This window comes from Phyllopteryx taeniolatus, chromosome 7 (assembly GCF_024500385.1).
Source record: "Phyllopteryx taeniolatus isolate TA_2022b chromosome 7, UOR_Ptae_1.2, whole genome shotgun sequence".
Lineage (NCBI taxonomy): Eukaryota > Metazoa > Chordata > Actinopteri > Syngnathiformes > Syngnathidae > Phyllopteryx > Phyllopteryx taeniolatus.
Window position 1 is genome coordinate 6,895,135 of NC_084508.1, and position 17,444 is coordinate 6,912,578.

A 17,444-nucleotide genomic window follows, 5' to 3' on the forward strand; every position below is an offset into this window, starting at 1 on the left:
CTACGGAAATGAATTGAAATGCCATTAATCCGTTCCACACCGCCCCCTCCCCCAAAAAAACGCTACGTTAATAAAACACAATTAGCACTGTATAAAAACCTAATAGAGAATGTAAAAAATGAATTGGTTTTATAGTGTCATTACTGTATGTGTGCCTTTAAGGGGCGGAGCCTAGTGAGTGACGCCAGGAGCGGGTTCGTCTGCGTGCGAGCGTCTGGGTGAGAGTTGTGGTTTACAACAGCTCATTGAGAGCGTTTCATTTTTTGTGTGTATGTTTGACTGTTTCTGAAAATGATTGAAGTGTCATCTTTTCTGCTTTTTGGGGTTTGTAAAAACACAAAACAAGAAAATAAAACCGCAAGACCTCAGCCCAGCGAGCAGCGGGGTGTGTGTGTGTGTGTGTGTGTGTGCGTCGCTGTCTCCAGAAGTCTCAAAGCCGCTACGTTTGTTGCGAGTGGATTTTTCTTTGAGAGAAATAGTCACGAGGGTTGTCAGAAATGTTGTCGTGGCGACACAAGTGGTACTTAAAATTGGCATGAGGCAGAACCGCCCCTCCTTCCTCGAAAAACCAAGTGATTTAAAAGAATTAAGTCAGCACTGTGTGCACGACGATGCTTTTTCAAATATTATGTTGATGCGTGAAACTTTTCAGAAAGAATAAAAGCTCCTCCGTCCGTCTGCTTGAGTGACCTGCAAAATTAATTGTAATTGGTTGGTTATGGTAATTGAACTCATCACCCCAGTGATGAGTTCAACGAAAAGCACACCAACACAATCGTCTTTAAATAACACCAAAAAGCTTTCAAGGACTCTGCCGAGGTGAAACGACATATTTGGAAGTTGGTTTTTTTGAAACGGCTCTTTCCTGTCGTTTGCTGTTGGAAATGCCAGCGAACGAACGGCAAGGTGGGCAAATTCAAAATAATTGGCTATTGTCGGTGCAAGGGCACAAGTACCCTATTTCAAAACGCGTGAGATGACTGAAAATGGCCACCATACAATATGACATTAAAAGCCCGGCCTTCACAGCGGGATCGCTCAAATAGAAACGATGTTTCCGTCCATAACTTTGGGCGCATTCTATTTGACAGCCGTGTCGATTGCACTCGCCGCACCGCCGATAAGAGTTCACGCCCTCGCCGCAAAGCCGCGAGTCTTTATCGACGGAAACCCCAACGAATCCAGCGGCCTCGTCGGTCGGATTGAACGAAGCGCTTCATCGTGCGGACACGGGCCTCGCTTCACAGTTCCATCATGTGAATTTGCGCTATCGCAAATACATCGAAACGCAAGCTCACTTCAAAAAATAAGTATAGAAAATACAACATTTACTTTCAATACTTAAGTACATTGAATATCAGAAAATGACTTTTGATACTTATTCTCTGCCGTCTGTTTTCAAAGCATGTTGCCAGTTGTTCTAGAGCATTTTGAGAATAGTGCGCTCTGTGACAATATAAACACAGACTCTGGCAAAAGAAAGAGTCCCCCCCCGCAAAAAAAAAGGATGTTTCGAGCTGTTTCTATTCCTTCGTAATCAGCAGTTGTCTTCCAAAACGAGCGAGCGACATTAGCTTTTCGTGAAAAGAACCGTCAAGCCGAAAGGGACTTTGACGCAACCATGTGTTTTCTCGTGACGCACCTCCAACTATGAAACAAGAAACCGAGAAAGGGCTTTTGATGGCAAGATGACTTCTTTTCACATATCCAGCTAAGAAACATTGATTCACTGAACGGCTCGAGTTGAATGTCAGCGGCTTTGCGACATAGACGTAATATTCCCGATTCACTCCTTGAACTGTGTCGTCTTCTCCAACAAATCAAGACGCGCGGTTTCTACTACCTGCGACAACAAATAAAGTACTGTTTAGGTCATATGTATGCTGTACATGCTCTGTTCAAGTGCGAAGTGCCTAAACTTGTCCGACTTCTGACGTTGGCATTTTTCTCCCTCATAATCGACGTGACAAACCTAACTTTATCCTCCGCTCAAAAGCTGTGCTAACCTCATATGCGAAGCGATGCAACGCCACTCTTTTCAGGGATCCGTTAGCCATTGCAGTGGTTTTTACAAATGGGAATAGCATAAACAAGCTGGCTGAGAGACCCTCTTCCGTAGCCAACCGTTGAAAAATTGACTCGACGAACATATGCGTCCACGGCAGTAAACGGTTGGCTCGAACTTTCACTCGAAAGAACCTTCGTACAAAGCCGTCGAGAAGCCGTGTGGAGCAGATCAACGAAGAGAAGAAGGTGAAGGTGAGACGTGAGACGGCGAAGGCAACGGGCTCCGCTCTTACTCAAGCGAAATGGAAGCCCAACCACGCCGCTCTCCTTGTCCGACAATAATAAGCCGAGAGGAAAGTTTTGCCGCGGAAGGTAGTGAGGAAAAAGATCCTCCTTTTTGTTAGCCATTCATCGCCTCCATTAGCTAGCGCCGCGGCGGTAATGGCTTAGAAATTCCAAAGAAACTTGAACTAGTGTACAATTTCAAACCAAGGTCGCTGCTGCACGGTTTCTTTTCTCTCTCTCTCTCTCTTTTCCCCCCCGATTATTACTTTTACATAGCAAACGTGACAGCAGTGCTGGCTTTTTTTTTTTTTTTTTTTTTAAATAGAGATGGGATTTTCCGTAAATCCCGTTGAAATGCGCTCGCCATTGTCATTGCTGTGAATAAAATGAAGTGCTGGCAAAAAAACACAGAAAAACAAAACTCACGTGATGGTTTGCCCACAGGCTGTATTTTTAGAATGGAGTCCCCTACCGATTAAGCCAACAATGAATCGAGTCATTGGCTAAAAAGGAGTTCTGCATAATTAATCAATAACGTGAATGCAAGGTGCAGCTAGCTTTTACTTCAACCTTTTTTCTAAGCGACTCATTCGAGCGATTCGATGGATCGTTGTGGCCCTAGTTTGAACTATTTTCCCAGAACTTTTTCTTCCAATGACGATGAAAACTTTTCCTTTTCTTTTCACCATCTCTGGTACCATTCTGAAGTAGCAGCACAATGTCCATTGAATTGTTTCATTCACTCCATTCCATTTAATTGTTCTCATTGTATGTTTTGATCAAGTATATTATAGAGTGTGACGTATTTGATTAAAAACACATTACAGAGAGGCACCTCTTGGTATTTTGTTTATTTTTTTCTTGTTGGTTTCTTGTTGGTTTCTTGTTGGCACGGTGGCCGACCGGTTAGAGCGTCAGCCTCACGGTTCTGAGGACCCGGGTTCGATCCCCGGCCCCGCCTGTGTGGAGTTTGCATGTTGTCCCCGTGCCTGCGTGGCTTTTCTCCGGGCACTCCGCTTTCCTCCCACATCCCAAAAACATGCATTCATTGGAGACTCTAAATTGCCCGTAGGCGTGACTGTGAGCGCGAATGGTTGTTCGTTCCTATGTGCCCTGCGATTGGCTGGCGACCGGTTCAGGGTGCGCCCCGCCTCCTGCCCGATGACAGCTGGGATGGGCTCCGGCACGCCCGCAACCCGCGTGAGGAGAAGCGGCACAGAAAACGGATGGATGGTTGTCGTTGCTCCTTTTCCCTGTCGAAAAGCACTTGTCACCCTCGTTGCTGTGTGGAAATTCATTTCTCGCGCACCGTTCCCGAGATAAGCTCCTTCAAAGTATGCAAAGCACACGTGGTGGCTACGGCGCGTCGGTAATCATCTGCCTTTTGTAAAGCCGACCAGTACGACGGGTCCAAATGGACATTGGATGAATTCGTAACAGCAAAAAAAGTCTCAGCGGGGTTTCCCAACACGGCGGCGAGGGGCATCCAAGACCACTGGAAACCAATTTCCCGTGGACTGAAATGCTGCTCGACCACCTCCGGAGCGATCCATTTATAAGAGACGCCTTTGCTCCAAAGTCAAGCCCCCTTGGAGGAACACAAATATGAGCAATGGACTTAAGAGAAGGAGTTGTTTGACCAAAAACACAAAAGTAGCATTTAGTGACAAAAACGGCTTTGATGAAATTGCATTGTCGCCTTTCAAATTAACTGAATTCAAGGTTGATTGCGCAATAACAGTCATTGGCAGTAGCCTCGCCCCGTGCCCAAAAGTATTGAGATCTTTTTTTTGGGAGTAATGTCGATGTACATGCACGTGTCTTTAAGAGGCGGGGCCTGGTGGGATGGCCTGTGAGTGTCTGGCCGTGAGCTGTGGCTGACAGCAGCGCCTGTACTGATGGTGTTTGTATGCGTTTTATCGTTCTCACGGGGCTTCAATAAACAGATGGAAAGCACTTCGGAGACTGTGGCTCTCCTTTCCCACATTTGAGGGCATTACAGGGAGTAAATCGATTGTAAAAAGCCTTCAAAAAAACTAATTTCTGCGATATAGCACACAGGTTCCAGCAAAAAAATGAAATCTGTGATCTAGCGGCGTAAAAGTGTACTTCACAAATTATGGAAGAACCCAGTTGCTACGATCCACCTGCATCGGGGCCAAGTGAGGCAGCGACGAAAGAGATTCTTCTCTGCTCTCTGGAGCACGATTCACGTATTCGCTTATTGTTATACTGTGACGGGGCCACACTGGGTATTGCCTGCCCTGGAAATATTTGTGGAAAATCCGTCAAATATTGAGTTATCCCACTGTTCAAAGGCCGACAGTGTCATTTTTGACATTTGAATATATCGATACACGTGCAGAACAATGAAAGCAGGCTTTATGGATTTTTGTCCTCACGTATACTTCTTCCCGGTTAGACAGCAGCAGCTCGGGACATTTTGACGAGCAAACACACACTAACCCTAACCCATCGAAACAACTCGTTACTTGGCTTTCAAGCGGGGAAAGTGACTTTTTCATTGCTCGTAGACACATTTTGGGGTCTCTGGAGAGTCGGGCACAGCCATCATGTGTGAAATTACAAAACCAACTGAGCTGCATATCGTCAGAAAATGTATTTGTCGGCAGGCCGTCCAGCTTTTGGCCCATTCGTGTCACCCAATTACCTCCGATGTTTCGAGAAATCTTGACAAGTCAAAATTGCCACTTTCCAAATAGAACTCTACAAGATTTACTTGAGAAAAAAAATATGTATTAGCAGCATAATGAAATCGAATGAATGAATTGTTGAACAGTTTGTGCATCCTGATGAATTCATTGCTGCTGCTTCTGGTGTGCGCAACCCGGCCACCGGGGGTCAGTATAACACAGTCGCGCAGACACAAACCAAGACTCGTTTCACAACTACCGTGACTCAGTAAGGTGCAGTAATAGTCGTCATTTTTCGCAGTGGATGAAGAAAGTTTGGTTACATTACAATTTGTCGACAGTGTTGTATGCTAAGGCGTCGTCAGTCATTAATATGCTGCTCGCTATGAAAAATGGGCCTATTTTTATGGTAAGGTTGAGCAAGAATAGTGCACAGCCATAACGACACAATTGCCGGTGGGCGATCGTGGCAAAATATGACAATAATATAGCATTGTATCGAGTGACTTCGCAATTCTTTTGGCACATTATTGAAACGGGGACGAGATATGTGGACACCTCAGCAGCTGAAAGATTCATCAAGAGCGCCTATGGAAGGAAGATTCACTGCGTCAACTGCGACATGAATATTTCAAAATCGGTCCTGATAACCAGACAGGACACAGGGAATTAACTTGGCGAGTACAACTGTATAATTTATGACAGAAGGCAACGCTCAGCCTGTAATAGTGTGATTGGAGAGAAGCAAGCCAAGAAATGTTTTCCTCGCCCTGCTCGTTTTTAATCACACTTCATAGCAGCGCCATCACTCAGCGGATTCACACTCATTTCAAAATCAAGAATTCAAAAAATAAGAAATGTTGGGAGAGCTATGACTTTTCAGAGCCCAAACACATCAGTTGTGACTTCAAAAAGCTCCGAGAAGCGCGGCATCCCATCCGGTGATGCCGACACCGTATATGTAGCGTGGCGCCCGGGGACTGCAATTTCAAGAGAATCGTTGTTCGTCATACGTGCTCCCGCTATGTCGCATTTCAGAAAGACCCGCAATAATTGGGGGGGGGGAAAGAGGCGGGGCCCGGTGGGTGTGTGAGTGTCTGGGCGTGAGCTGCGGCCGACAGCAGCTTCTGCGTAGAGCCTGAGCGATTTTGTGATTTTGGGGCCGATGCCAATAAAAAAGCAGATAGTCGATAAATCGGCTAAGATCCGATATATTGGCCAATGACAGATATATTGGCCGATATATGAAATAACAACATGCAATATATACTGAATATGAACAAACATTCTTATCACACCCAAAATATGATTCAAGACAAAGGAGCAGAACAGTACTGAATAAAATAGGGAACTTTAATTCGTAACCCTGACAACATGAGTGTAAACTGTAAGCTGGGAATGAACAGTTGCATATATCTTTGTTTCTTTTGCAAACATACAACTTAAACGACGATAAAAAGCTCTCAAAAACCTGCGTGTAAAAACTCGAATGCGCTCTTTAACATGCCCTAATCCGATTTTTCCGCAGGGACGTTATTGTCATGGGGCGCTTCTATTGCTTTACGAAGTCATAGCTCACCAGAGAATAAAACAAAGAAAAAGAAATACAACTGGTCTCACCGTTTGCTACCGAGTGAGTGTGAGAAGCGTTGCACTTTTGTGAGGGGGCGTGGCCAGCGCACCAGTGTCTCTGCGCAGCAAAAAAGTGATTGTATCGATCGATTTTTTTTGCGCTCAGTTTTGCTGTTCTCCCGGTGTTTAATAAACGACTGGAAAGTTCATCGCCATACTCAACTGACAACCTGACCGACAAGTATACTGGTTTCTATTGTTCTTTCTGTCATGCCCTAAGATGCCACAAGATGGCGCCAACAGTGAACCGCGTCATGGCAGCAGAACGCTGTAATCGTTTCCAGTTCATTCTTATAAAGCGCTGGCACGACACCGCTTGGGACTTTCTGTCTGGATTATGTTTGCAAGTTTAATGTCCGTTTGTGGCTGACTACAGTTTAAAAAAAAAAAAAAAAAAGATAGCCTTCGTTAAAGCGACTTCAAAACAAACCCAAAAAAAAAACCCAGCAACTTTTATTTGTGTTTCACGTACCGAGAGAAGCACGTGGACATCAAACCAGACCAAAGGAGGCTCGGAAGCCTCCCCGGAGGAGGATGTGCCCGTGATGGGTTAGGACTGTGTCAGCGCGCTGCCACTGATCTGAGAGGGCTTTCATCCCCACAACCCGCCGTTCCTCTGCATGCTAATGTGTTTACGAGCCAGAGATGCACGTGAGCGTCAGGCTGCTGCCCACGGCGCAGCGATTTTGCTCATTATCCTGCTTTCCTTATTTTGAGCCTTTGAGAGACTGTGGGCTCTATTTTGTGCTTGTCTTTTTTTATTACTGGAACGAATCACTGACACCAATCTAGTAAACTTCAAGTTCAGTTTTGTGTGTGTGTAATCCTCCCTGACTGTCTAAAGACAAGCACCATATATCAAATCATCTCAGGCGAAGGCGGTAATTCTCCTTACTTGGACTGAAACTTGGTTTTTAGTTCGGCCTCGTAAACCATGTTTACCCTCTGGATGGCTTTAAAATCTTTACGGTCCCTCCCCGACAGCCCTTTCGAGCGAGGAGGAGATCCGGATTACGCCGGGAGATAGCGCATACAGAACGAAAATAAACACAAGCTGCGCTGCGCGGCACCGGTCTGACATGGCGCTTTTTGCGGACCTGAAAGAGTGAACTGTTCAAACAAGCGTACAAACTGCTGTTGCAAAAAAAAGGCCATAAAAATCACCAGCAACCAAAATGCGGGCAAATTACAACTCTCACGCAGCCGATGCTTATTTCCCTTCCCGAATTTAACCATTAGCTACAGCATGTCCCACCTTTGAGTTTCTGCGGTCTTTTAGAAAAGTTTCAAGAGTGGACATTGAATTGTGATTGCGATTTTGAAAAAACAACAACGTTATAATCGAAGAAAAATGATGAACGTGTATGCAAGTTCCTGCGTTGTAAATGCACCCTGAACGCGCCGTGAGTTGCTTGTAGCATGCGTGTTAGCGCGCGTTCGTCTGTCTATTGATTCCCCATTTGGAGTTCACTGTAAAACCGAACGCACAACAACAACAAGAAAATGACACAAATTGAATACTTAAATAAAAGACACATCGTTGTAGGAATCGCCATCTTATGCTATGAGTCAATAGAAAACCCTATTGACGGACAAGCTAACATTAGCATTAGGTCATGAGAGGGCTTCGTCTTCAAGTATATTTATTATTTAATAATTCCACACAAATGCCACAGTAACACATACAGACAGACAATATAACACAACTCACAGACATATATTCTTCCTAATCTGAGAAAAACGAGTTTAATAAAGTTTTACTGCGACATTTTTCTTCTTTTTTTATGCATCGCACCACACTGCCCCCGAGAGGCCAAGGCGCATACAGCAGATACAGTCATGGCTTTGTATAAAAAGACACAAACACCCCCCCCCCCCCCCAGACTAAAATGTTCCTGCTTTAAGGTTAATTAGGACGCCAGTCACCCCAGGCATGCCAATGTTTTTAGCTATGACTATTTATTTGTAATAGTTTTTTATTTCAGTTTTTTTTTAAAACTATATTATTATTATACTTGTTACTAAGTTATTTTCTCGTTCTACTACATTATATTTAAAGCCGAGTTTTGATAGTTAAATAAATACTAAGTTTCGAAATCAATGAATAATTGCAATTTCAATTTCAACCAAAATAATGGTGAGCATTTTTTTCTTTCCAGAATTGCCCAGCCCGAGTTTAAGACGGTCTTGACATACTGAACACCATCACTTTGTTTGACAACAGTTTATATATATATATATATATATATATATATATATATATATATATATATATTAAAAAAAAAAAATCCCTTTTGAGATTTGTTTTCGTCCATTTGCATTTTTAATTAGTTGTGCGCACGTCTCCATAGAAAATTCTCATCTTGAAGGGTGAACGAGTCCAGATTTGCATTGGGGAAAAGCTGCGTGTTAAAATCATCAGCGGGGGTGTTGGGGAGTGTTGAGTCAGGCCCCCCACCCCACTTCCTGCCGCCATGTAATCAGAAGCTTTGTTTGGCTCTCCATGAATGGTTTATTCTCACAGCCTGTGCGCGTGTGGTGCAGTCAAGAATGCTCCCAATTTCTGTTTTTTTTTTTTTTTTTTTAAACGGATTCAATTATGACTGGAGACTTTGTTTTGCCCGAATCCCAGACTAACTGGAGTCAAAAGCAGATTAAGAAGTGCGGCATCCAGTCCAAACAAAGAAGCCCCACGCACTCGACGGCTCATATTTCATTGGGCCGGCTTTTCGTTTGGATTTGGAGCGTTACATCAACTTTCTGGTTTTTGGATAATCAGTGGTAGAATTGAACCATTGTGTGAAGACTATTTGTTCAAGCACGTTCCAAAGACTCTCCACGCTTAACTTCTGGAGTCTGCGGTGGCCGATCTGTGTGTGTGTGTGTGACAATCAAACAAATCAGTCTTTTCGAATTAAACCTGGCATTGTCATCAGGCAAGAAATACATAGATGTTTTTAAAAAGTACAATATTACAGAGTGCTATTTTTCATTTTTGTAGTGGAATTTCCGTTTATTTCAATGAGGAAAGATGAGCTCAATAGTTTATATAGATTTAATATATTTATATTTATATTTATATGATATTTGTCCACCAGATGGTGCTACTGCTCCCTATGTAAAGCATGCAGAAAAAAAACCACTGACTGCTGTCTGCAACCGAAATGATAAATGTGAGTCACCATCGATGAATTGGATCGTTCCGGTAGTCAGCTGAATGTCGTCGGAACCCCGAATAACTCTTGACCGCAGGTCAATCCGGGCTCCATCAGAGCGCATGACTCTTTTCCATTGCTCAGGATTCTAATCTTTATGCTCCCGAGCAAATTGAAGTCTTTTTTTTTTTTTTTGTCCCCAGTATTCGTCACACTGATATGTGATTTTCTTCAGGCCAGGCAGCTGTTTTTCTTTGTTTTGTTTCTTTTTTTAACTAACAAACAAAGTTCTACTGACGATTTATTTTCTTTCCCAAATATGGCCATTTAACCCAACTGTAGTCATTTTAACAGTCACCTTAGTTTGATTTGCTTAATGTTGATATTTTTTTTTTGGGGGGGGGGGGGGGGGGGGGGGTTTAACACTTTTGTCTGTAAAACCTTTAAAGATCATAAATAGCCTGTTGAATCAAAATCAATCACAGTAATTACCCAGCGACTTTTACATAATTGCTTCAAGTCAAATCTACGGAGGCGGGAGACTGTGCAGTCTTTGGAGCACAATTCATATTCTCATTTAAAAAAAAAAAAAAAAAAAAGGGGGGGGGGGGCAAACATTCACGGTGCAATGAATACAACTAAATAGGCTATAAACTAAAGAGCAGGCCCCTCGTTGCAACCAATCTGTCCAAAGGGTTCAAAATCAATCGACGCAATCTATCTAACAGGCCACATCCTTAAATCACATCGCCGCCGCGATGATGTAAGCCCTCCAGCTGAAAAGGCATGCCGCTTGTGATGTGAACACTCCCGCCATTCAAGTAGATATATGGCGATGGAAAACGAAATGATTAAAACAGCAGGATCGGCGTTCATCAATGTTTGTTCCTTCACGGAGCACCCTTAACTTTTACATACGGTTCATTTCCCCTGCACTGTATGTTCCAATCTGTTCAAAAATGTATGAGTAAGCCTGTTCCTTAATGTTTCAGAGAAAAGGGAAAATGATTTTTTTTTTTTTTTTTTATGATTGACACGGCCCAATTTTGGATCAAAACATCGACTATCAAACAATGCCATGTCCTATTTGACCTTTAAGATATGAAAAAATAACAAGCATGATGATTTTGATACTCTTTGTTTGGGGATTCCTCAGTGACCCTTCAAAGAACGGTCGCACGTTCCGGTGGGAAATTGGGCAAATGTGGCGGCGACACAGACAGTTCTCGGGACCGTTTCAGACTCCCCCGTGAAAACCGTCCCCCATCGTGCCATGAAAATACACATGTACACAACTTTTACGGTTTCGAGATTCGCCCGTGACAGAACCATCAGTCACAACCGCAGTAGAGCGAGCAACTCGATCGATGCGCAAGTGTCCAAGTGTGAAGAGCGAACGGACGGACAAGTCGGGAAAGCGAAAGACACAACGGAGGAATTGAATTGGAGACACAAGACGGCCCAAGTGTACGAAGAGCACCGTGTTATGGAAAAGTAGGCCAGCGCTTCCTGAGGAGTGCACCCGATGCGCGCAGTTGGAAGTCTGATGTCAGAGTCCTTGAATCTTATGTCACTACTCCTACCTTTAAAAACTAAGAAGAAGAAGAATAAATCATTTCTGCGGTAAAAAAAATGCACGTTGGATGGCAGTGCACTAAATTTTACACACACACAAAGAAAAAAAACAATGATGGGTTGTTTTCCCCCTATCTTTATGCATGTTATCATATAGCAGCCGTGTCAATTGTTGCTAGGCAGAGTTCATCCGGTTCAATCATTTATGAATGAAAAAGTTGACGTCTGCTGAAATCCAAGTACAGTGGCCCTCCGCTCTTTGCGAGGGATTGGGACCGCGAATAGCACAAATCTGCATATAATTAGAATCAAATACACATCCACATCTTGCCGGGCAACACGTTCCTCATTGGAACGTCGGCTTCAACCGGTCCCAAATGTCAATAGAAAGCCGCCGCCGCCGTCGCCGCCTTTGAGGGGCCCTGGCGCAGGGGAGGCCTGCCTCCAAAACCACATCCATTAGAGTCGAATTAGACCAGACCGCCGCCGTAAACGTGTCGACAAATTCCCTTTCCCGCAGCCGGCCAAGAAAACGACTCAACTGTGAACCTTAACGACACGCGGCAAACAAAGGAATCTCCCGTCGAAGGTGTCGGCGGACCTCAATTACTGAGCGATTGCCTCCTGCTGCTGCGCCATTTCAAATATCGCTCCGCTCCTTCAGGAAATATTTTTGCGCCGCCTTAATTGCTTCCTTCTGCAGCCGTGGCGTGACGGCTGAAAGGGTACGACGTGACGTGCCAGCGCTTTGGGAGGCCAGATGTTATAGAGAACGTGTTTGATAAAGCACACACACACACACACACATGCAGCTACGGTACACAAACACATCTTTAAGTGCCATAAACAATTCTTTTAATGAGTCAAAGGTCCATTTACTGAGGCACTTAAAAGTATACTTGTGCGCCGCTACGGACGTCGTCGTCGAGTTGAGGCGCACAGCCGAACGAAATCTAGCGAGCAAATTGCCAGCTGCCTCCGGCCGCGCTGCCGCGGCAACAACTGCATTCGAATAGCAAATATACAAATCAACACAAACGGGCGGCTGCTGGGCTTTGTATTACTTCTCCTCTGTGAAAAATAACTAACAACACTGCAGCTTACTGAGGAGTTGTTTCCTCCGCCTCCAAGTACATTCACATATTGTATTATACTGCCCCCTGGTGTCCGAGGCACGCACTCCAGAAGGAGCAGCACAATGTCCTTGTGGTTCAGAAAAATGTGGCAAAAATTGTTTAATTCTTCACATTCGAAACATGGCATTTACTGTATGTTTTATTTTGATCAAGCACAGCATAATTGTGTGTTATCTTTCGCAATAAAAGACCCCAAAAACAGAGGTTGTTTTTTTTGGGGGGGGGGGAAGGTGGAATGGATGAATTGGCATTTCTGTTCATTTCAATGGGGAGCGATGATTTGAGAGCGTTTTGTGTCACAGGGATGGTCACGGACGAATTCAACTGGAGTATCGCAAGGCACCACTATGTTGAAGTGAGGCGAGGAGCTTCATTAGTCAGCCTGGTCAAAAAAGTGCTTTGTCGCCGTCTTGTGGCATCTATCGCAGCTTAAAAACGTTTTGGGGAGGGCATCAATTAGTCACAGATTGCGGGCTTCACGCTACCCTGCTTTAGCCTGGACAGGTTGGAGCAAATTTCTCGCAGTAGGTCAAAGGGGAGGGCTGCCACATTGATGCCTGTCAGCCAGGGTCGTGAACTGGAATGATGATGATGATGATGATTATTATTTTTTTTTTTTCCCCAAATCAGGTCCAGGCGATGGTCACGTCACGTGGCGACAACACTGCCGTTAGTGGACGTGACATCTTGTAGCGTCTGTGCACGCCGGAATCAAATTGGAGTCATTACCGTGTTTGCGTTGGTGGTTTTCTATGACAAAAACAAAAACAGCAGTCGGGAAGTGAGCTGGCCGAATTCTGTTCAGCTCAAACATCATTAAAGTCAATTTTGTCGGAGTTTGGCTTGCTCACAGGCTCGTCAGCTCCTGGGAGCTGCGGCTAATGGAGGGCACGCGCACAAACGTATAATACAACGCATTCAGGGGGCAACCAAGTCATATCAAGGCAACATTCACAATCGAATGAGATCCAAAACAGGAGATGTGTCACCGATTCTGCCTTGACAGAGATAATCATGCTCAGTTTTGACTGAAAACTGAAAAGTCTTCATTGAACAATATTTTCATTGTGCTTGTAGTTTACAGTATTCAGAAAACATCACTGTAACACTAAGTCATATTCTATTGTTGTAAGCCACTGTAACATTATGCACAGTTTGAACAATAACAGCGATTCAATATGAAAAAAATAACAAAACAGTTCAATGTTCAACTGTTCAAAACATAACGCGCATAAAAGTCAAAAAAAAAAAAAAGCCTTACCCGAATAGTTATTTAAAAATAACCCATTCTTACATTAAATGTAAATGTGTTGAGCTTAAAGTTAAACAAGTGAACTGCACTAAGGAGTGATTCTTTCACAAGCCACCAGATGGCGCCAGTGTAACACTAGTTGTACCTGCACCACACCTTGCGAATCACTGACCGAGAGCATATGGAATGGAAACATTTGGACAGCCATGCTGGCGATTAAAAAACAAGAGACAAAAACTCACATTAAAACAACAAAACATTTTTGGGTGGGTGGGTGTCTGGAGCTTTGATTATTAGTGATTCTATTTTTTGCGCGCACACATTCACATCAATAAGCTGTTATAAATTGCTTTTTTTTTTTTTGAAAGAAAAAAAAAAAGACAAAGTGAACAGGATAATGCCGAGAACAGCTGTGTCACTTTAACCCGGTTGATGAGCTAATTTGTGACGATGAGGACCTCACCCGCGTACGCGCGCGCGCACGCACACACACACACGAACAGTAGATAGTTTGCCGGCCTGAAATCTTGCGTCCCTCCCACAATGCCGAGTTTTCACTCCGCTTTGATCAAGCAAGTTTAGTAGAACGCCGCAGCATGTCCCGCTACATACTAATATTTGAAGTGTGTGTGTGTGCGGATCCAATCTTTCTTTGAATAAACACTGAGAAAAGCCTCCCCTTCCGGAGGGGTTTGTGTGTCCCAATGATCCGAGGAGCTAAGTTGTCTGGGGCTTCACGCCCCTGGTAGGGTCACCCATGGCAAACGGGTCCTGGGTGGGTGAGGGACCAGACAAAGCACAGCTAAAAGGCACTGGTCCTGCCTGTGGTTTATGCTTATGCCTCCCCGGTGAGGTGTTCCGTGCACGTCCCGCCGGGAGGAGACCCCGGGGACGACCCGGGGCAGGCCGGAGAGACTACGTCATTCGGCCGGCCCGGGAACGCCTCGGGATCCCCCCGGAAGGGCTGGACGAAGCGGCCGGGGAGAGGGAAGTCTGGGCGTCCCTGCTAAAGCTACTGCCCCCGCGACCCGACCTCGGATAAGCGCTAGAAAATGGATGGATGGAGAAAAGCCTGCAGATCAACAAGGTAATAAATCCGGCTACACCCCGCCCGCTTCCCCTTGAAATTAAATTGGCCCTTTTTTTCCCCTCACTTTTTTTGCCAAGTGAGGAGAACGTCATGTTGGATTACTTGACATTTCTCCGACATGTCAGACGGAGGAGGAAATAAAATGAGATGATATATGAAAAGGAAGGACGACGGGGATAAGTGCACGCTCGCTCCCCACCTTCCCGCCACTTTTAAAAAAGAAAAAGAATTTTTTTTTTTTTTTACTCCACACTCGTGACTTCTCGCGTCAGATCTGCCGAACCCTTTCCACCGTTCACATCCTCCAAGTTGGCCCTCACCTTGCGGCCCTTCGCTCATTGCTCACTCTCTCCTTGGTGATGTGATTTACCAAGCAACCCATCCTCCTCGTCCTCCTCATCCTCCTCATCCTCCTCATCCTCCTCCCTCCCCGAGCGGAATCACCCCTTGATAATCAATTGAAGCGACATAGGCCAGGGGACGAGATGAAAATCGATTCTCCTCGCAGCCAATGCTTCTTCTCTGCGGAGCGAGGGGACGGGTAAGCTTTCGGTTCTCTAAGCGAGGTCATATCCATCTCGCTTTGAGCCCCCGCGACAAGGCAGAGCCCAAATCAGTCGAGCAGCGACTGGACCGAAGAGACATTCAAGAGAAGCAGTGCGGCTCCGCAGAGCAATCAAGCACTCCGCTAAATGACTTTGAAGCAAAGCATCGTTTCTTACTTGTAATGAGACGCTCTGCAACGTTGTTTGGGGGGGTGGTAGGATTTTGCTGTTAATGTCTTGGGCTTGATCCACATTGCAAGTGTTATGATTTTTCAAATTATGATTCAGAGCCTATATCAGATTTTTCAATTCCCATTTGCTCTGAATTTGAGACGCATACGATAATTGTTTTAGGAAACTTATCTGCTTTTTTTATCCCATGGTAAAAAAGCATTCATGTATTTCTTTGCAGGGGCGCGCTAACTCTTCGCTCGTTCACCGACGCCCACGTCACTCACCGGGTCAGGCCCCGCCTTTCAAAGTCCTACACCCTCAAAGTCATAGATACTACAGTAGAATGTGAAGATGGCAACCCCAAGTGGACAAAACCCATTCTTGGACCTCACTTGTTCTTGTTATTTAATAATTCAAAATAACAGTTCAGCCGATGACTTGATGAATCGATGGGAATAATCGACAGAACGCTGGATTGTCAAAATATTCGGTAGCTGCAGCTAGACTTTACTTCATTTATGAGGCACTGTAATAAGTTGTTGTATAGCGTACATGCAGATTTTATTTATTTATGTCATCTTTTATGAACCTGGAGTTTGAAATAAACGCCGGAACCGAAGTGAATATCCGACACGGCTGCGTTTCCACTGACGGGACACATGACGGACGGCAAAAAACTTCGCAAACAAGTTGTTTGTTTCGTCATTAAAACACGTAACGAGAAAATTATACTGGGCCAAGTTCTCCAAATCAAAACACTGCCTGTGACAGTTCGTCATTCTGATCTCGTCGATCTGATCGCCTACTTGGACTGAAACGACGTCAGTCTTACAGCGAGACACATTCCGAGCTAAAACAGGAAGCTGAGAAGAAAGAAGAAAACAAAGACAGGCGGCACTCCAAAAGTTGATCAGATCATCTGAGACGTAGCGCTGTCAACTTCCTGTCGCGCCAGGCCCGCCCGCTGACGAAAGCTCAGACGCAAGGACCAGCTCAGAGCGTCTCCATCAAACAAACGTTGGGGCCAAGCCGCGGGGGGTTACGACTTTCAGCCGAGCACTGCGACGGGCGCAAATGTGTCACTCGATGAGTCTCCATTTATATTGGCGGCTTCTCGGCGGACCTTAAAGTGTCAAAGTCAATTTGAAGAACGGCACGTCAGGTACGGGGCAACCTGTGAGATATTTCAATCATGTCCTCTGCTGCTCTCAACCGCGGAATCAAACAACGCAGGTGCAATCATGCAGAATGTACAACGCTACTCTGCGGGGAAAGGGCTGGCTTTTTCTACCTTTACTCCGCTTTCTTTAGTTCAACATTTCTTGCCTCGTCACATTTCGTGGTTTGCTCACTTTGCACCTTGAGTTCGATAAACGTCGTACTTTTGAATCCATTCCATGATTGTTGTCCTTCACCGTTTGAAAAGGAGACATTATCAGTCCCCCCCCCCCAACAACACTTCAAGCAAACCTTCAAAAGCACAAAACCAAAAGCGCTTTCGCCTGCTGCCCGGCGTTTTAGAGCATTTTGACTTGCCGTTATCAGCACCGAAACAATCAAAAGAAAGAGGAGCTACAACTCTTCTTTCACCCGCAAAAGTTTGGACCTTTTTCCATCCTTTAGTCAGCGGCACTAGAACATGAACAAAAAACACCAGTTTCTGACCAAAATGCAGAGAAAATGAGCTTTTTGTTCAATCAAACATCAAGCAGAAGTATCTTTTTGGGAGAAAGGACTTTTGATGGCAAAATAATAAGTTATTTACTGTTATACAACTAATAATATTAGCACAAGTGACACTGAGTCACCGCATGACTGAGTTGAACGTCAGTGGCTTTTTAACAGCAGGTGTCTTAGACACCTATAATATGCAATCAAAAATATGAACAGCTCGTTTGCTTCAAAAGCCTTTTGGAAATAAGCAGCACAAAAGAAATGG

At 44.6% G+C, this 17,444-nt stretch overlaps 1 protein-coding gene across 6 annotated transcripts in view; it reads right to left on the minus strand.

The window, feature by feature from the left end:
* LOC133480497 (nuclear receptor ROR-beta-like) overlaps positions 1-17,444 on the minus strand; it is a 180,165-nt gene that overhangs the window by 51,139 nt on the left and 111,582 nt on the right. The gene's annotated exons all lie outside the window — the stretch shown is intronic.